The sequence below is a fragment of the Drosophila tropicalis genome, unplaced genomic scaffold (assembly GCF_018151085.1).
Source record: "Drosophila tropicalis isolate 14030-0801.00 unplaced genomic scaffold, ASM1815108v1 contig_878, whole genome shotgun sequence".
NCBI lineage: Eukaryota > Metazoa > Arthropoda > Insecta > Diptera > Drosophilidae > Drosophila > Drosophila tropicalis.
Window position 1 is genome coordinate 646,219 of NW_027173374.1, and position 21,008 is coordinate 667,226.

At 36.2% G+C, this 21,008-nt stretch overlaps 1 protein-coding gene and 1 long non-coding RNA gene across 2 annotated transcripts in view; both read left to right on the forward strand.

Annotated features, from left to right (window-relative positions):
* Nucleotides 1–21,008, forward strand: part of Eip93F (Ecdysone-induced protein 93F) — a 75,387-nt gene that overhangs the window by 15,271 nt on the left and 39,108 nt on the right.
* LOC137584806 (uncharacterized) lies at nucleotides 13,450–16,646 on the forward strand. The gene is made up of 2 exons (XR_011033502.1): nucleotides 13,450–13,702; nucleotides 16,549–16,646. It is a non-coding gene; the product is annotated as an uncharacterized lncRNA (long non-coding RNA).

The following is a 21,008-nucleotide window of genomic DNA, read 5'->3' on the forward strand; positions in this document are numbered from 1 at the left end:
AGAAGAGGACTTTGAAATAAAAGTAAAATAAACAAAATGCAAAAAGAGAAAACAAGGAACAAAAAAAAAAAAAAAAACCGTGTGCCCAGGCGCCCAGACGCTTGGCCTCGCTCGGTCTGGGCCTGAGTTGGCTTGGCCTGGCCAGGTCTGGCCAAAGCAAACACCAAGTAAAAATTAACATAAATTGCATTTTTTTCGCCCGTCTTCTTTTGCCTTTGCCGTCTGCCACCTTATCCTTTACCTCATGCCTGCAACACTCATTTCGGTTTTTGAGCACGTTTAGCACGTTGCCATCAAGTTGCCCTATCCCTTGGCCACCCACCCCACCAAACCAAGCCATCCCAGTCCTAGCTCATCCTTACTCTCTATACCCAAACCATCGTCACCTGCATTAAAACGTTAAATGCCTTTTGTTGTTGTAACGAGTGGGTGGATGGTATATACCACCTATATATACATATACAATTACTTATACATACAAATATATATATATATATGTATGTATGTATATGTATGTATTTGGTTTCGTTATTTTTTTCAAGCTACAATGGGGTGGTAGCCTGGCATGTCCTTGCCTGGCCGTCCTTCGTCCCTGTCTCATGCACTCAATTACTTCCTCAATGCGCTCCATAATGCTTATCGTCCTTGTTTCTAGTTGACATTCCCACACAGCCAGCAGCGCTTCCAATGCCGCCTGGCGACAGAAGCAGTTACCCCAAACCCAAACCCAAACTCAGCCCCCAAACTAAAAACTCAAACCCAAACCCTTGGCACATTTTTCCAACGACAATTTTTGTTGGATCTAGTTTAAGGAGAAGGAGATGAGGGAAAAGGATGAGTTGCATGAATGCGAGGATTCACCGTCGTCTTTCCACGAAGCTGCAAAATACGAAAATAAAAAAATCCAACACGGTGTCTGGGTTTTAGGATATATTTTCTGGGTTTGAGTTTTGGATTGGGTTAGTTTCCCAGCTAACTGCACCTACATAAAGGAGACCAAGCAAGGAGCGTGGGTATTCTATCTATGTGTGTGTGTGCCCAAAACGAAGTGCTGGAAGATAACGAACCACACTTAAGCGCTAGAGAGAAGCAGGTGGTGCGGTGGTTCTGTTAGTAGCTGTGGATAACAGTTTTGGTTAGAGGAGGAGTGTATCCCTACGAAATATATTGCACAATATAAAAATGCAGACGATGACTGCCGAATGCGTTGGTCTACCCACCACCTCGTTAGAGGGACGGTGTTGTTGGTTTGGTGTGCCGAAAGCCAGAAAAGGCAGCAACAACCGAATCATCCGAATGCTGCCACCGAAAGACGAGCCAACGAGGAGCGAGCATTGGCATCGTCTCTGCTGTTGCAATGGCTTTAGCCTCCTTTTTTGTGGCCGATTTTCGTTGCCCTCGCCCAAATGGGAGGTGTGTGTATGTTTGTGTATGTGTGTGTGTGTGTTTCTATTTGGCACGAGCAATGAATTTTCTTCCATACCATTTTTTTTTTTTTCTTCTTCTCTTTATTCTTTGGCCCACCCAACAACGTTCGGGTATCTTTTTCTTCCTTATTTTTTTTTTGGGTTGATCGAAGAAGACGCCAGCCAGGCAGTCGCTGGTTGGCTGAAGCAGTGTGGGTAGTAGACGGCATTGGGACACAAATCGGATTGGGTTTTTCGGGTGGGTGGAGAAGGCACAAAACTTATATAGCCTGTTGCACGAATAGTTTGGTCCTGGCCCTCGTTTCTTTCGTGGTGTACCCTGTGCTTTCGGGGCAATGGCTCAATCAGTGTAGTAGTCTTCCATTTGATTGCAATGGGACATACATATACCACTTGTGGATTCTGATATGGTCAGGCGCCATGTAACACAGATGAATACATAGATAGAAATATATAAAACACATTCATTTTGAATTTATTGTAGATCTGGCCAGCATCAATATGAATTTTATCAAACGAAGTTTGCTTCAATTAAGCTTCAAGCTTCAATAATTTTAAGGCAAGCAAATTTAGACATCAAATCTACCTATTAAAAATGTCCTTTTTAGTAGTTTGTTTTGAAAGCTCTTCTTCCGGTTTCTGTCATTAGGCACGAGTAATATAAAATCCTTTCTTTAACCTTCAACTATTAACTAGAAGTGTTAAAAATAAAACTTGTTGAATCAAAAATCTTCTTATTAAGACTTTTCTTATTGGTAATTTGTATTGACAACTATTCTCTACCCATCAGTTATTACTTTTTAAACTTGTTCGATATAAAATTGTACCATTAAGAGTTTTCTTTTTTGTAATTGGCCTACAAACATTTTATTAATGCCAAATAGGCTGTACAAGATTATCCTGACAATTTGTTAATATTAAAAGTAAAACCGCAATTTATGTCTTAACATTTGATCTTACTTTCCCTATTATCTTGTTGCTAAAGTTAAGAGACAATTTAGAGTCCTTGCAAAATCAAAATAGAAATTGGGAAAATCAACGACCTGTTGGACAATAGCAGAAAAAGTGTGAAACTAAGAAAAATTGAAGTGGCTCTTAGTAGTGGAGCGAAGTGAACCAGAGTATTGGGGAAAAAGCAGCGAAGCAGCAGGTGTTGGGTAATATTGTGGGCCATTTTTCCCAACCATTGAAATCTAACTACATGCCAGTTGTTAGTGGTTGCTTCTCTTGTAAGCGAAACGCATCTTTCGATTACAACAACAATAGCAACAGCAACAGCAAAACCAATGAAGCCGATGCCAAACGTCGATGCCAGCGTTTTCTTCATCGTCATCGTCTGGTGTAAAAAACAAAAAACAAAAAAGGAAAAAGGCATTTTTACGGCAATACGCTGGCAGAAGGAGATGCAACAAGCTAGAATGCCGATGACGATGCCGCCAGTTGCCAACAGTTGGCTGAGGGGGTTGAGTGCCCGGAATCGCATCGTTTTATGGACTACGCAATGAGTACTCCACCTACTTTCCAGACAGAAGCATCCTCTCTCCTTCTTCTTCTCGTATATAAGTACACATAGTTTTTTTTTTTTTTTTTAGTTGAATGTTCTCGCAATATAGCGAAGCATTTTTTCTGGCGGTTTTTAGGTTACATTTTTACGAGTTCTTCACTTCCACTATGCTAGTTTGTTGTTGTTGTTCTTGTTATTTGTGGTAACAACGAGGACGACGGCAACGAAGCGACGCCAACGCCAAAGCTAACGACAATGCCGACTACGACAACGACAACGAGGACGACGATGACGAGGAGGACAACAACGCTGATGACGATGACGCTGCAAGTGCCGAAGGAGTCGCTAATGCCGCTCTCGTCCTTCGTGTTAGAGGGGGACCAACAACAACAACAACAACAATACGATAGCAAGGACATAGCCAAATTCATGTACGCTCATTCTCTGGCTCTGCCCCTCCACTTCTGGCCCATCTGGTGTTGGCGAAGCGCCACAAGTGGGTGAAACCATGTTGCCGGCCTCATGTCGTGCCTGCATGCCAAGTTTTGGGTGGCATTTCTTCCTGGGTTCGGTTCGTTCGAGTGTATGGTGCGAAGAAGAGATGGAGCGGGTAGCATCTGGGTGCACAGAAATTGGAAAATAGATTTTTTGGTTGGTTGCTTTTGGTCGTCGTTTTTTTTTTTTTTTTGTTGTTTCTCCACTTTTTCTTTAGCCCTCCTATCGTTTGGCATTTTTTTTTCCTCTCTCCATTCTGTTCTTTTCTCGTCCTTTGCTTCTTTCTTATGTGCATTTTGGCTACGAGGAGCAAGCAGGATGCAGTATTCATGGGAGGTTGTTTGGTCAGCCGTCCAGTCGAACTGTCGGTGGGTCGTTTGGTCGGTCTGTCAGGAAGTCAGTGGGCTGAGGTGGCTTTGGGGCTTCAGTTTGATTGTGAATTTGCCTTGGGCCAAGGTAGGTGAACAATATTCGCTGCCAGCATGATGATATCCTCCTGGCTGGACGCACAAGACGCAGCAAACTTTTTCCTTTGCATTTTTTCTGCAGCATTTCCTTTTTTTTACATCCTCGGCTGTATTTTTGCTTTATTTTCATTTTCATTCTTCTTTTTTTTGTGTGTGTGTGTGTGTGTGTGTTTTGTGTACAGAAAAAAATGAAGCGGAAGCACGAAAAAGCACAAAGTTAATGCGAAGTAGTGTGGGTGGGCACAGGGCGATGAAGGAGCTGCAGGCGGGTGGGAGACGAAAGACATGAGGCAGGAGGAGGCAAGAAGAACAAGCAAACGCGCCAATATGGCGCTAAGGACATTGGGCAAAATGCAGTGTAAAAAAATAAAAATGCACATTATGTGAGTTTGTGTGCGAGTTTAGCTTGCGTGTGGAAGTAGAGCTGTAGTGTGGTGGCTGAGAGGGGGCAAGAGATGGTGGCAAGGCGTTGGGATGAGGCAAAACAGCAAAACACACAAAAACAAAATGGCGCAAAAAAAGCTACAAAAAAATAGTCGACGCTAGTTGGTTGGTAGATGGTTTGGGTTGGCGTTTGGCTCCGGGTTTGGGTTGCCATTTAGGGGCTGGAGAAGACGAAAGGAGGCGGTGCGGGGCTTCTCTGTTGGCGTCGCTGCATTTTATTTTGTGCTGAAAAAGTTTCGTGTGCTCGAAAAAAGTTTCGTCGCTTCGTCGACATCGTTGCCTGTCCTGGTATGGCATGGCATGGCATGGCGTTGCTTTCATCGTTTGCTTTTGGTAGTTTTTGTTGAAAGGTGAAGGGGTGGCGGTTGGGGAAGAGGTTAGAGTCTGTATTTGTGTGTGTGTGTGTGCGAATAGCATTTGGCTGGGTTTGAGTTTTGCAGCAACATTTGGCTGCACTCGGTTGGCTGAATGGCTGCCTTTGACTGGGCGGGCGGGTGTCCGCCTTATAGTTTGGTGGGTGTATCTGGCATTTTTGTCGAATTTGCAGTAGTTGTAGTCGTAGTAGTTGGCAGCGACGTCAACAGCGACGGCGACTGCAGAGTCAGAACTATTTGTCTGCTGCTGCTGCTGCATATTGGCGTTCGGTGTTCGGTGCGCATTGTGCAACAAGTGAGTTTGGCAGCAGCCACCAACAGGACGACAACTACTTTTCGGCAGCTTAACCAGCAGCAGCAGCAGCAACAGCCACAACTAAAGTGACACTCGTTTTTTGATGGCATTTGGTAACCATTTGGTACCTTTTTGAATACACCGACTTTACCTGCTCTCAGTTAATTGTGTTAACTTAAAATTTCAAAAGTGGTCGCATGAATACAATATCAAGCAGTTAGCAAGGAGCTGCCATCTGCCATCTGGCATTGTGGCATTCGCGGACTCGAGTGTTGATTGAAGCAACAATTGGCGCCAACTGTTGCTCCCTTTTGACATTTGTTAACGTTTTGACGTCGCTAACGTTTTGACTTCATGTTGTTGCTGTTGTTATCGTCGCTGTCGCGTTCATTTCAAGTGCTGAGACAAAAGTGTTGTGTGCTTTTGTGCGTTCCGCTCGAGCTGTCGCTATGTGTATGTGTGTGAGTGTGCCTTGTGTAAAATTTAATTAAAGACATTGTCGTCAACTGCAACGAGATAATTTATGTGTAGGCATTTAATTAAAGCGATCACACCAACATTTGCATACAGACACACAAATTCAAAGCGGAACTCACAAGAGTGAGAGTGAGACCGCAGGCCGAGGCCGAAAAGGAGAGAGATATAGAGACATTTTAAAAGACTGGCAGATAATTGCCCGATGTCTAGCATATGTATGTCAAAACTTGAATAGTTACAAACGTTGTAAGAGTGTAATTAAATTGACTGTATCCAAAAATAGAAAATTGATTTTCGTGGCAAATTTGAAAATGTGTTTAACCAGGTGAGTTAGAATTATTGTAATAGACTTATTATTTCTTCAACCAAATCAAATTTAATTTAAAATACAAGTTAAACCTTCAAGGCTTTGGAATTTGTTTGGCAAACCTAACTGAAATCTCTTTAAAGTCAAATATAATTATGAAAATAGTCAATACTCGATTTGCTGGTGTCTTTTCTACTTTCTAATTTTTACTTTTTGAATTCTAAATGGTCATACATTTTAAACATTTTAAGGGAATGGTTAAAAATTACTTTTTGATAAGACAGAAAGAAAGCAGCTAAATTCCTGAGGTATATATTGAGCTATTATTTGTTTAAAAAAGCTACAAAAAACCCCACTCTTTCTTAATTGCTATTCCTCTCTAAAGCTTTTGAGAATAGACGATTTAAAAAGAATATTTTTGAAAACCTTTGATAAACATATCTTCAAAAAGTCAAAGACAAATAAGAGATAAATTTAAAAATTTTTATTTTTCATTTAGTTCTTGAATTTCTACCAAATGTTTAGCTTCGTTTTAAACGATTGCTTTAATGGTTATCAAATACGACTAACTAACTTACAGAAATACTACAGAGAAAGCATCTGCTGTCAAATGATCTCATGAAATGATAGTTTGAAAAGAATATTCATTGAAATGAATTCCCCAATGAAAAGACAACAAAAAAATGGATAAATTAAGCAAAAAGTTGTGCAACAATATTGTGTTCATTTAAATGAAGTTTACTTTGTTTATTAATTTCAAAGGTTGAACTATTTATTATCATTTAAATCTCTATAGAAAGCGACCAACTAACTTCTATAAATACCATACAAAAAGCTTTAGCTATCGAATGATCTCTTAAGTTCTAAAGACTTTGCCAACAGTTTAAGCCAAAAGGGTAGAAAATGTCATAAATGTTGGCCAACTCTAGCCTTTGACAGATTGTGAAAACATATGCTAAAGAAAACACTCGTTGACTAAGTATTCTGTGTAAATTTGCAACACAGACTCAAAACTAAAGTAAAGTAAACCTTGAAGGCAACGAGTGTAACAAGAATTTTATGCTTATATGGAAATGTTTTTGAGTAAAACTTTTGCAAATAGACAACAGCCCGCAAGCAGCAAATCGTTCGTACCAAACAACAAAAGCCAACAATGTGCCGAAAAGGAAAAAGGAGTAAAAGAAGGAGGAACAGAACGAGCAGCAGCAGCAGAGGCAGAGGCAGCAACAGACCAGACACCCAGAAAACCCAAACATGCAACGACACTGATGGCGTCGTTGTAGACGTTTATGTTTGACTTTGTAACATTGTTATACAGCAACAACAAAATGGCAAAGAGAAACTAGCGCACTTGTTGCATAAGTTTTACCCACACACACACACACACACACACACACGAGTTTTTCAACTCACACCAACAAGTGGCAACGCAGAAAAGTATGCAAAGACTTGTGGCCGCCACATGCACTTCACACGTCCTAACACCAAACAAGGCGCAGTGGAGTTGACTTCAGCCCCAGCCTCCGGCCAGTAACGTGGGGCGATATGGGTGGAGGGGGAAAGCTGTTGTTATTGCCATCGCGGCACTTTCGGCGATTTTCGACGAACGCCTTCCTCCATGCATGGTGCTTTGCGAAGGAAAGGAACTTTTCCTCTGGCTGGAATTCTCATCCAGCATCAGATGTAGCAACAGTTGTCAACTGTCGACAACTTGTTGTTGTTCCTTGTTACACTTGTTTGCTTGTTGGCTGCTAATGCTAGTCCCTTGGTTGGGTTGGGTTGGGCTGCTTGGTGGAAAGTCAAAAAGGATGAATGGTTCCACCAACACATATGTAAGCAACAGGTATGTGTATAACTGGCAAAAGACTGGTAAATTAACAAAGGAACCTCAATCTGTTGACGGCATCTCAAAAAGAACAAGAAATTTCTGTATTGTTTCGAGTGCCAGCGGCCACACCCAAAAATACAATTATCACTGCATATTCAGGCAAACATTGAAATCATTTTAAGTTGTTGTTTTTTTCGGCCTGCATTGTTTTCCGGCTCCAACAGATACGCACGCTAAAAAAAAGGACACCCAGGGAGACAGAGAGAGAGAGAGAGAGAGAGAGAGAGAAAATGACAATTTTCAGACAATTTTCATATTTTTTTCCTAAGCTGCTTTTGTGGGTCCAGTTTGGAAAACTTGTAGAACCCAAACCCATCATAATACCATACTTTTGTACAAAAAAAAAAAAAAAAGAATCAACAAAAAGTTCCTTGCTTTCTTTTCTATTTTTTAACTTGTGGCACTTGTGGCGTTTTTCAACTCCTTGAAGCAAGAATTGCCAGCTTTTGTATGGACACTACAAACTGTACTTCCGTTATATCTGCTGTGTCTTTGTTTCCCGAGACATGGCAAAAAATAAAAATGGGAGAAAAAACACAGGCAAGAGAAACTGGTGAAACAGGCGACGACATCTAATCGATAAATATTCAGCACATTGCTTGTAAAAATACATTGAAAATGCATTAGAGTCTGGCTCAACGGCATGAATTTTAATGTCAACCATTCGAATTTGCTCTCCCCTATATTCTACAATTTCAATATATTGTACATACATCGTGTATACATACATATATCGAGTATAGACATTTTGTTCATTTAATTAGGAGCAAGTTGACTCCTGGTTACTAATGCAGAAATCGTGTGCTATAAATTTGTTTTCTAAGCAAATCTGACAGAGCCATCCAAGTGCAAAACAATTTCCTAACCATTTAACATTATATATAGTAAAGTAGATACTTACTTATACTATGTATAAATGCTCTCAAGGTTGAGAATACGAAAACTAATCAAAATCCAGTTACCAGTTGAAATTGCAATCAAAATGCTGGCAAGTCAAATGCCATGTGCCGGCCACTAATCAAACGTAACGAAATTGCCAACATAAACAAGCTGAAAGAATGAATGAGACACGTTTACCTTGGTTTTTGACCAAAATGGCGTTGCAACGGTAAAGTTGACGATGGCGGCGAATCTGATGACGCTAACAACAACAACAACAACTTGTTGAACGACATTTACGCGGAAGCAAAAAAATAAAAATATATTAAAGTGCGAGAGTATTTAAAAAAAAAAAAATACAAATTGAACTCGAATGTATGTATGTGCCAATGCTGCGTATACTTAATAAACCGTCTAACCACATTTAATGATGAAATTTAAAATCAATACTAAGCAGAGTATGAAATACTTCTAATGGCAGCAACACAACATGTCAAGTAGTTGACATTTTAGGCAAAAATCTACACCATATTGCTCATACGACCTGTATGTCATCTTTAAGATGCATTGTGTACAGTAAAGTATATAGAGTAGTGAAATGAGCCCCAAAATATACAATTTGCGCCCAAAGGATAAGAAATAAGAAATAATTCTTTTATTTTAAGTAAAAAGGCACACTAAAAGTTTGGAAGTTAAGTTAAGAAATTTTAATGATATTTGAAGTGAGGCTGAGGAACAATTAACAGAGGACTATCCCATTGGAAATAGTTAACTTGGCCTATTCGTTAAATAAGCAATTAACCAATATCACCAGCTGAAAAACGACAAAAAAACTTAATTAAGAAGAAGAATGAGCCTTATTTCCAATCAATCAGATAATGGTAAAATGCCAAGAAAGATTGTGGCAATTAATAATCAGCTTAATGGAATGAGAATTGTTTCAGCGAAAAAACAATATTACGCCTTGTAATGAATTATTCATTTGTCAACTTATAAAAATGCTCAACGCATGCAACAAAATTTTCAAATTCAATAAAAGAAATTGCAATATAAACTCAATAAAAAACATATACTTATGTGTGTCTGTGTGTGTCAAGAAAACAAAAAATCAAGTCAAATTGATTAAAAGCTTATCAGTTGATTAAAATAGAAATAATGCAACAATTATTTGTATATAGCCACGGTTCAATGAAGATGTTGTGAAAAACTGCATGTGGCTCAATAACTTTGTGTGTGGCAACAAAAAATGCGTTGTCTTTGTCGTTTGGAAAAACAAAAAGTCAACAAAAACAAAGATAAGCAATGAACGACGATCAAACTGTGAATATGTATACACTAGAATGAATTATACAGAATTTTTACTCTCACAAATACATACACACAATTACACTTACAATTACATTCAAATACACTTGGAGAAAAGGAATAGTTTGTCTAAACTGGGACAAGAAATTGGTAAAAGATGTTAAAAATATAAATATTAAGGACTTGTTGTCCTCAACTAATAGACTCAAATAATTTAACTATAATTATCTAAATTCTTTTTTAGTTCCGATATAAGAAGGCTATTAAGGAAGAAACAATCATCCAATTATTTATTAATAAGATCGTTTATTTTTTATGAGTGTATGCAGGGCTCTTATCGTTCAATTTTTTGCAATGCAATTTTTTGTAATACCCTTGCAGAATTGGGCATATTAATTATTGCTAAAAATTTGAGTGGTCCTGGCACGACGAACTAAGTTTATGTAAGCCAAACCAATTATATAGACCAAGTGCCTACATACTGTATAAAAGTTAAAGAAACTAACTCATATTTATTAAACATTCTATTAGAAATGAGTTAACTATGCATTTTTGGATCCTGCTGGACTTAATTCTATAACTTTCCACTTTATATTACTGTCCAGTTGATTGATTAAAATAAAGAAAAAGAAGAGAGATTGATCATAAATTTATAAATCTTTGTGATAGGAACTATTAAATCATTCTAAGTCAAAGGCAGACCATAATTGAACGGAATTTTGGAATATCAAGATTGGATTTGCTTACGATCTTTGTCAAACGGAACAGATATATAGATATATAGTTTCTCTTCTGGTTTTGTTTTGCCAAGTCATTTCCTAAGAGTATTGCCGCAATGTAACAACGGAAATAAGTTAATTTTTTTTTTTTATGGTTTTATTATTGCATTAACTAATGATAAATCAATCATCCAAAAGGCACTGCCTTGTTTTTTTTTCCAAAATGCCAGAGCAAGAAAGAGACAGTGGGATAGCGAGAGAGTAAAGTAGAGGGAGAGGGAGTGAGATAGTAGATGAAAAGTAAGTGTGTAAGTGTCGCTCAGTTGCAGCATTCGCCATATGACTTTGCAACTGTTGCGCTCGCTTTATTATTGTTGATATGAGCAAGGGCTTACACACACACACACACAGACACACACATATGACAGATTCACTATGTGTGTGAGCATTTATGCGATAATACCTTGAACGTGCGTCAGTCAGGTCGTTGGCGTTTACAACTGCAATTGTTATTGTTGCTCTTGTAAGTAGTTTGTTGCCGTTATTGTTGCTCTTACTTACGACTATTGCTTAAGGCAAATGAAATCAAAAGTGTGTAGAAATTCTAGCTAGCAAATGTGCGAAATATTTGACTAGATGTAGCCCCATCATTTTTACTCTTTGCCAAGAAATGTCAATAATTAGTCATCTTAAAAAGACAGCCAACAATCGCATGACACGTTTCGCATTTTGGACAATCTAACTGCGCATTTAGTGTAACCCCCTCGGACATCCCCCTTTTACCCATCAATCCATCCAGTTATCAGTTGAAAATTTTGTAGTTTTTATATTTTATTATTTAGCAGTTAAACAAAGCAAAAGCAAAGTTCATATTTGCCAAAAAGAAAAAAGTAAAGCCACCAAAAAAGAATATATATATATATAGATTTAATTTCAACTCTCTCATTTACATAAATAGTGCAACTAAGAATATGTGTGTGCTTGAGTGCTTGTGTGTGTGTGTGTGAGTGAGTGAGTAGCCTGCGTCTTGAGTCGAGTACGAGCATTTGAGTCGGCTTCAATTGCATGGGGAAACTCACCACTAAAGTGTTGCCCCCTTCGAAGTGATGCACTTTTTTTTTCAATAAGCAAAAGTCCATCTATAAAGTGAGTGAGTTTTTGTTTTCGAAAATTGATTCTAAGATGTTTAATTTTTAACCAACTTGGATTTGAAAAGAACTTAATGGACCTAGAATAAATATTTGTTTTCTAAGTAAATACTTTTAACAATTACAATAACCTTAACTTACCACAATTATCAAATTGGGATATACATAAATTACATAATTGTTCAACCCTTTGTATTCATCTATGATTATCTTAATTTTTCGAATCTTGCTGTTTTATAGAGTTCTAGAAACATGAAACAAATCTTTTTCCTAACAAGTTTTACATGACTAAGGAAAATATCTTAAATATTTTGTATATATGTATATGTCATTATAAAAATATATATAAAATTATAACAATATAATCGAATTTCAAATAAGGAATGTAATATTTTTCGTTTCTCCCAACAGCGGAGGCCATTTTTGTATGAATCATTACAAGTTGTTGTTGTTGGTTGATAATTGAATTAGGGACTTTACACATAATTCAAATTTCACAAGGGCCCAACAAAAAATGAAAATTTAGAACATTTTCTCTCATGTGTAACTATTTTGCTAGTCAAATTTGGAGTTCTCTTTTTTTAATTTTTGTTTGTGTGCTCCCCCCCCAAAAAACTTACCATTGTGCGGCTAATTGCTGTGACGATGGCAGCGCTGCAGCAGAATTGCATTCTATATGCAAGTATGTGTGTGTGTGTGTATCTGTGTGTGTATTTCTCTGCTTATTAACTTAACCCACAGTTATTGTAGTCGTATGCGTAAGCGAATAAAAAAAAAAAAAGGCGACACGAAAAAAAATGTGGTGAATAAATTTGAGATGCTTGTCTCTCTGTTTCTGTGTGTTGTCATTGTTCTATCATGTGTGTGTGTGTGTGTGTGTGTGAGCGAATGGTTAACAATTTTGAGTGACTTTTTCTTTTTTCCGCTGCTGTCCTTGCGAGTCTTTCGGTGTGTGTGTGTGTGTGTGTATGGCACGTATGTGTTAATTGTGAGCTACATTTCTTATGGCAATTGTCAAACAATGTCAAGCTCTGACAAGCCAGGAAGAGAGGACACGAGACTAGGGGCAACAACAACAATAACAACAACACCAACATTGACACCGGCTATTTTGGCAGCGCAGTCGGCTGGCTTTTTATCAACGCGCGCTGGCTTCGCAGTCATATTGCAGTTTAGCCGAGAATTGCATTGCTAGCTAGCAATGCATTTCGCTCATCGTACTCTCTCTCTCTGTCACTCTCTTTTGTGGTCTGCTTCTCTCTCTCTCTCAGGAGCTCTCTCTCTCTCTGTCTCTCTCTATGTCGGTTAAGACTGAGTCTCTGTGCTCTGTGCGGCTTACACTTACCCCGTTATGTGCTACACTCCTAAAGTTCTCGCGTTTGCGCCCCTCTCAGTGACTCAATGGTAATGATTCTCTTGCTCTTTGGCTCGCTTTCGCTCTCGCAGGTCTCTCTGGGAGCGCTCTGAGCATTCTAGTTTTATGTATGAATGCGCTTGTATGCAATTTTTTTTTTGTATACATTTTGTCGTATTGTTGTTGTTGTGTTTTTTGCTTTTGACGTCGCTGCTGGTGCTGCGGCGGCTAGTTGCCTGTCTTCGTGTGTTGTTGTGATATAATTTTGCAGTCGGCTTCGGCAGTCGCATAAACACAACGCATCCGATATGCAACGGAACGCATTTTCGGACGCGGCCCGAGACGTACCGAGGTTTAGGTGTAGCGTCCGACCGATCGCGTATATCAATCGTAAAGAGCATTAAGCACATTGCCATTGCCCATTATTAACACGTAGTCATTGCCAATAATTATTAAAACAGAATTTCCCAAAAAACAAAATACCAAAAAATATATTAAAAAATGCACAAAAAAAAAATAAACATAATTATCAAAAAAATATAAATCACAAATTATTGAAATTTCCGAATAAGAAGTGACAACAAAAAGAAACATAATTTATTTAAACAAATTCGGGAGTGTCAGTGTCAAAACATCATAACAGAATTTCGGCATATCAATGAAATTATCAGCAAACATATATTCCTTTATCAAGTATACGCAGTGTGTGCCCAATGATGAGTCTTTTTGGGCAATGCACGCAACGTGAAGGCTTTCATTGACTTTATTCGTTTTTGTCTGATTTTTTTCGGTTATTCTTACTGGACAATAATTGAAATTGTCTCGTCAACTGTATGTGTGTGTGTGTGTGTCTGTTTGTGTGTATGGGTATACGTTAACGTCGACGCCAACGACGCAGTCACTGTCGCCGCTGCTGCTGTCGTTGTCGTTGTCGTTGCCGTCATGCAAAACGCGGAAAACGTTTTTTTCGCGCACTCGCAAAATTTTTATAGAATGCATTTTTATTTCGGTCTTTTGGTTGAATAGTTGCATTGCCCAGCTCATGTGCGTATTTAAACGCCTGCGTGTGTGTCTCATTATCTCCTGCATGTGTCTGTGTGTGTGTGTGTGTGTGTGTGCGAATGTGTGTGTGATTGTTAATTTAAAAATTTTACAAATTCTTAAGAATTTTTTCAAGAAATTCTCAAAAAAAAAGTGCATAACATATAAAAGCAAAATCTTGTGATAAGAAGTGCACAATTTATGGAATTACCCTTAACGCTAATAAATATTAAACAAATAAATAGTGAAATAAACTACAAATCAATATAAAAGAACGAAATCATATCAAACTTTCATACATCAACATTTCATTTATCAACAACATTTTTGCCCTGCACTTTTGTTACGCTTCTGATGAAGTTGGCGAACAAAATTCATTTGACGTACCAAATTTGTCTTACCTAAAATTGGAAAGAAAAAAAAAATAAAAATAAACAAAAACTAAAGAATTAAACAATGTGAAAGAGACAAAAAAAAAATATACCACAAAAGCAGCATATAAATGAACTGTAGCAAACTTCAGAAACAGAAACAGCAGCAGCAGCAGCAGCAGTAAAACAAAACAAACAAAGCAGCCAAAAAGAGAGAATGGGAAAAGAAGATGTAACGAAAAAAATAACAAAACAACAGAGAAAAAAACAAAAAAAGTTGAAGCTGCAAAAGAAGTATCTACAAGTACCTAACCGAGGAGTAATAACTAGAGTATGATGGCAAAGGGTGTTATGGGGGGGTGGTGCTTTTCCTAGGTGGGATATAATGTGGGCGGTTGCCGCCTGGCTAGCCGTCAACTTTATGCAAAGGCAAATGTAACAAATTTTTGTCAGTTTCAATTTTCGTCAGGCCACACACCCCACAGCCAGCCACCACACACCACCCCACCCCACTCCACCGTCACTAACGCAGCAAACAGTGCAACTCCATCATGACAATGGCCAGTGGTTCCCATTACCATTTCATCCTGCCAGTCCTGGCATTTACTTTGCCGTCGGGTTTGGCGCACAGCATAATGAACAGAGAACAAAAAATAAAAAAGAAGATGAAAATAAAACACAGAGACCCCCCCAGATCCAAAAAGAGAAAAAAGAACTTGCAACAACAAAAAAAATTGCAAATTAAATAGCCAAAAAAATTCTACTGCCCGGATGGTTTTTGGGTTCGGTTCGCAGCGAATTGTCCATGCGCTGCCATCTGCGCAGCAATTGGAATACCATCCAAGCTTAACCCATGTGCGTTCAGCATCTTGGCCAGTTGAATGGCTAACCAAACCGAAAGCAGCGCAGCATCATTTGATTTTGCTTATTTCCTTGGCTTGGCTCACCTTCCGTTACGTTTTGTTCCGTTCTCTCTCTCTCTTTGCTGGTTGGCAATTTTTTTGCCTCATCTTTCTATTTTTTTTTTTTGGCACATCCCTTTTCGCCCGAAACTTAAATTACTATTTACAATGGTTTTTTCCATTTTTTTGTTCTTTATTTTCCCCCTGTTCTTTTTTTTTTTTTGTATTTTTTGGGTTTTTTGTTTTTACTGTTCAAAACTTGCCAAGCGAATGTATTTTTTCTCCCATTTCTGGCATTTTTCCGCTGCCATCAACTTTTTTTCCCATTCATTTTTCTCAAAACTGAAAATCTTCCCATTCCTGACCACCTACAACCCGAGGCTGAGCTGGCCAGCTCGGCAGTTTGTTAATTTCATTTGAGTTTATATTTAACTCCTTTTAAATGTATCCATGAATTTAAAAGGTTGCATAAATTGATCTGAAAACTACTTGAAAATACTTGAAAATACTTGAAAATATTGTTTTTTAATTCTAAAATATTTTAGTTTAAATACATAGATCTTCATTGAAAAGCCAATGAGTTAGAGTTTACAAATTGTAGTTTGATTTAAATTTATAATCTAAATAGATTTTAGAAATAATAGCAGAGATTTTATTGCCTCATAAGCTAATTTATAGAATTTTTAAGAGATCATTATGTTGAGATATCGTAGAAAGTTCTTTAAAATGACCAACCATAAATAATATATATACTAGCAATGTTTAAACACATTCTGTATTAAGCGCCGCTAAATCTTATCAATGTCAGTTCATTGACAAAAAAAATAATAAAAAAAAAAAACGTGAGCAACAACAAAAGCATTAATCAACAAAAAAATTTTAAACAAAATCAAGTAAAATAAAATAAAGAAACGAAAAAGAAATGCCATAAATAGCTTAAATATTTGCCAAAGAGCGATAATTTTCTGTTTTTATCAACGAGATTTCAATTTCATTTTTATCTTAACAAAAGTGCAGATGCAATGACATCATAAATCACACGTTTCACAAAAATTGACTGAATGCAAACAACAGAAACAACAACAACAACAATAACAAATTGTTCATCAAGTTTTAACCATTTCATTTGATTTTCAATATTTTAATAGCAGCAGCAGCAGCAGCAACAACAACAACTAAATTTTTGTTAATAAATTTATGTTGAATTTAATACAAAATAAAGTTATATACAACAACAACAACAACAAAAGTGCAATCCAATATAAAACATTATTATACAACAGCAACAACAAATCTAAAAAATAAAAAAGTAAGCTAGCAGCAAAAAAAAAAAAAAAAATAAGGAAAATAATTAAAAAAGTTGAAATTACTTTTGAATTATTTTTTAATGCTGTAAATTATAATATTACATTGAAACATATCACACAAAACACAACAACAACAAACACAACCACAACAAAAACCATACCGAAAACCAAAAAAAAAATAATAATAATAAAAAAAGAAATTCAAGAAAATTATAATTAAAATAATAAAAATACATACAACAACAAAGTGCAACAACAAAATCACACAATTGCCGCTGTCTGTAAATTGAACTCACATAGCTATAAAAAAGGAGAGAAACAAAAGGGAGAGCTGGGGTGAAATAACAACAAAAAGGGATACAAGACAACAACAACAACAACAACAAAAATACGAAAATTCGTAACGAAAATCCGTTTCATTTTTGCGCTGCATCATATTTACTTTTTGCTCTACATAAAAACAACACCAAACAACAACTCCAACAACAACAACAACAACAGCAGTAAGAAAAAATTCGACCAACCAACAGCCGAAAAATATATAATAAACAAAAAATACAAAATCTGCAACAACAACAACAACAATAATAACTATAATAATTGCCTGCATTTTGCCTTTTGTGCGCGCAACGAAAATCTCAAAAAAAAAAGAATTTATATATATATATATATATTGTATATAAAAGGCACAATATATAAAAAAAACAACAGCAGCAGCAGCAACAGAAGAAGCATCACCAACAGCAACTGAAAAATTACCGCAGCAGCAGCCACAACAGCAACAACAACAACAACATCAACGCCAGCAGCAACATCCCAAGCCACTCCATTCGACTCCTCCGCCAACAACTCTTACTCTTTTTTTTTTTTTGTTGCTTTACATAGTCCCGCAGCGCAGTCGCGACCATCAGCAGCAGCAGCAACAACATCGTCGGCAGCAGCAGCGCAGCATACGTAAGCTGCAACAGCAGCCGCCGCATGGTGGCAGCATCAACATCAATTTCGCTTTTGGGCAAAAATAATTTAAGAAAAATATATGTGATGCTATGCACATCAGCAGCTATGAATTATGTACGTATATCCATTACATCTTGTTATAATCTTTCACATACAATGCAATTGCAATCAATTTATGAAAAAAATGCACCAACGATGTACATACATACATACCTGATGCAACAGCAACATAATGTTGCCACTAGTCTTGGTGGCCGCAATGAATCTGTCTTCTAATTAAAGACGACTGTCGTTATAAATTTATGGTGATTAGAAGCAAAAATGAACGAAATAATCAATTGTTTTGTTAAGAAAATATTTGGAAACCCTTTTTTAAAAACTCTGTGGGTTTTCAGGACATTCACACTCCAAGAATTACCAAGAATACTTTATATTTCAAAGATTAAACTGCTAGTATATATAGTTAAACGGCTTTTTTAAAGATTTCCAAAATAAGGGAAAGTCTCTTACGATATAAGGATTGCTGAGGCAATTTCCCAAAGCACAAAACAATACCATCTCAGTTGCTTAAATGAAATTTGCAATATTACTGGAAATACAACAAGCAATTAATTGAGATTGGTAATGAATCCCAATCCTTGAGTTACATTCCCAACCATTCAGAATCATTTGGTAGGATGTTTAGATCCTTCATTTTGAGACTCAGTCCCATTTAAAGGGGTTTATAGTTAGGTTCTTTGGTGGCGAAAAAGCCAAATAGGATTTTCTTAGAAACAATAACAATTCTTTGGTTTGGTATTTGTTTAATAACATTTTGTGCTCCAAGAAGTCGCAAGGGAGAAATATGTCTTTAATCTAGATATTTTATTTGATTTTGTAGATCATTTACATAGAAGTAGATCTAAAATTAAGAGATTCCAGACCCAAAAATTTTATTTTATTATATCATTTACACTTTTGAAAGAATTTTCAACTTTGTGGCTTTTTTTTAAAATCTTAAATTTCCAACTGAAGTCCAACATTAATTTGATTAGATTACAGAAGTTATTTCAAATCTTAATGCTAAAATATCTTAACTTAATGTATGTAAAGTAAATATTTTATGTATTATAGCTGATCTACACCCATAAAGAAGTGGTTATAGCTAATTTATAGCCAAATCTATGTAGGATGGACCTTAATGAAGTTGAAATCCATCCGATTTGAATCGTATATCAATTGTTAATCACAACTTAAGTAAATTTAAAGGCATTTTCATTGAACTCTAAATGAATTTTGCACAAATTCTTACCTTGATTACATTACTTTCCCTTAGTGCGTCTTATTTACTTGCAATCTTTTGAAATCCTTGAGTGTCTTATTTCGTATCAGTGAAAATAATTTCAAAATATATATCAATAACCTTTAGCAACTCTTTTTCGTTTCTTTTTTTTTTGTTTTTTGTTTTGTATTACTTCATTTCGTTACCCAAGAACATTGAACGGTTATCAGTTTTGTAAGTCCTCCATATATTAAATTGTAATTTGTGCAATAACTCATTGACATTGTCCTTCAGTGAAAACGAATTCTATAAATGTGTATGTATGTATGCGAAAATCAGAGCAAAACGTACAACGAAAAGCGAAATGTGTAAACAAAGATATACACAAAGATACTTATCAGAGACTGTCGTCACAATGGTTAACATACAGACAAACGATCAGAGAGTAATATACTCATGAATAGATACACACTCATATGTAATCACATACTCATACATAGATATGTTTGTATGTATGTATGTATATCAAACTTAAGGACAGAGGTTCAAGCAACTGTAAAGTGCTTTCTCACAAAATACAAGTATAAACGATCATAAACGTAATGCCAATTCGTGAATTACAACATTTTATATCTATGGCAACAATCTGCATTCATTCAGAAACTGAATCAGAGCCAAATTATATATCTCTGACTTGTGTCACAATCAAGAGCGGAAGTTTTTCTTTTTGTTCAGCGTGAAAAACGTAAAACTTAATGCATATCTCATTTCATTTATCTCAGAAATGATGATGACCAAGAGCCACCACAGCTGAAGATAGTTTTAATTCAGAATGTGCTTAATATTTATTAAGTGGGTATATACATATACATACATACACATATATAATAATCTGCCAGCAGACACATACAGTTACGTACCTTATCAGTTCGGGCCTGACTCGACCAATTCTGACCCAAATTGCGAATACAGAAACATCAACTCTGCCCCGCCTCTCCTTAGCTTGCCTTGCCTCGCCTCGCCTGATATGAGGTAGAATGTATGTACTTATAAAATCTCTCTCATAAAATACAAAAATAATAAACAGTAACAGAAAAAGAAAAAAAAAGTTTAGCAAGAAATTATTGAACAGCAACAACAAAATGAAATGCGAAATATTGATATTGAATGCATTGCATGAATCGTGCAACAGCAACAAGAACAAACAAAAGCAACAACAACAACCTAAAATGTGAAACAAAAAAATCAAAAGCGGAAACATTTTCGCGATTTTTTTTTTTTTTTGCACTCTTTCTCTTATCAGCCGCAAAAAATTGATTTTATTTTGTGTTGAAAATTTGTGTGCCATAACGAAAATTCAGCTCTCTATGTGTAGCCACATATAAAATTATATACAGAAAATCAAATACATATATACATACATATATAGAATTACATATATAATATTATATATCAAAGCTAACTAACTGCTCATAGTTTTAATTATCGCAATCATACAATTATGATAAACAAAAAATCATAGGATGTATATAAATTTATATATACGAAATAGTTTCTACTGATAGTATTCAGTATGTATGTATGTATATGTAAAAGTCCGCTCAGTCATAAATCTATTTCAACTTTATCTCATTTTGGTTGAGACAGCAAATTATACAAAAATAAAACTAGAATTTTTACCAATTCTAGTATTAGTCTATCTAAAATTTATGAAATTAATCACTTAAAACAGTAGCTTGAAGTAGCTTTCAGATACTCTTAAATATGCAAACAGATAAGATCAGCTGAGATAAAAGACATTTTCATAATGATGAACAATTTATAGAAACCACAATGGGAAATTTTTGCCAACTAATCAAAAAGTGCAATCATTGCAACTGCATTTGAAGTTCAGTGAATCATTTCAATTTTATTTCAAAACTAATTCTCACTTTTATTTGAACCAATTTATATATAAGTATTTATAGAAATTATGAACAAGTTTGTCATTAAATTCAATTTGTGCTTTTTTTATTGAAATGTAATTCCCAGTGGATCATGAATTCATATCATAATATTTTCATATGTGTGTAAGTCTCTAACTAAG